The following is a 900-nucleotide window of genomic DNA, read 5'->3' as shown; positions in this document are numbered from 1 at the left end:
AGAGAGGAAGGAAGAGGGAGAGAGAGATAGAAACATCAATGATGAGAATCATTGATCGGCTGCCTCCTGCACACTCCCTACTGGGGATCAAGCCCACAACTCAGGCATGTGCCCTTGGCCGGAATCGAACCTGGGACCCTTCAGTCCGCAGGCTGCTCTATCCACTGAGCCAAACCGGCTAGGGCAAACTTGTACTCTTTCCTGGTTGGAAATAAAACTCTTTGGTCCATTTTTCCTACTACATAATTCTTTTTCTAAAAACAAATTGTGTAAGAATCTGGGGTGGGGTGGGGTGGATTATTCCTGTTATAGAAAGAAATATATATAGGATGAGGTCTGCCTATAAAATGACTTATATTCATATTTGATTTATGGAATCAACATATTGAGTCATCATTCATTTAAAACTGTCTATTAAGCACTGATCAAATGCCATGCTTCTTTCTGTTTTAGGAACTGGAGAAGCAATTCTAAATGAGACAAATTCTATGTGGCTTTTAGAGCTTACAGTCCAATGATGGAGATAAGCAATAAACATTCATAATAACTATCCTATATAATAAAAGCCTAATATGCTAAGTGTCCAATCATCCGGTTGGCCATTCAACCTATCAAAGCATAATATGCTAATGATATGCTAAGGCTGCTCAACCGCTCACTATGACGTGCACTGACCACCAGCGGGCGGACAGTTGACCAGCTGACCAGTCGTTATGATGGCACTGACCACCAGGGGGCAGACGCTTTGACTGGTAGGTTAGCTTGCTGCTGGGGTCCAGCCAATCTGGACTGAGACAGGCCAGACATCCCCTGGAGCCCTCCCGTGGTCCCTCCCTGGCTGGCCAACCTCCCACGTCCCTCACCGGCCCTGATCATGCACCGGTGGAGTCCCTTGGCCTG

The sequence above is a fragment of the Cnephaeus nilssonii genome, assembly GCF_951640355.1.
Source record: "Cnephaeus nilssonii genome assembly, chromosome: 18".
Classification (NCBI taxonomy): domain Eukaryota; kingdom Metazoa; phylum Chordata; class Mammalia; order Chiroptera; family Vespertilionidae; genus Cnephaeus; species Cnephaeus nilssonii.
Note: the sequence above shows the minus strand (reverse complement) of the source record.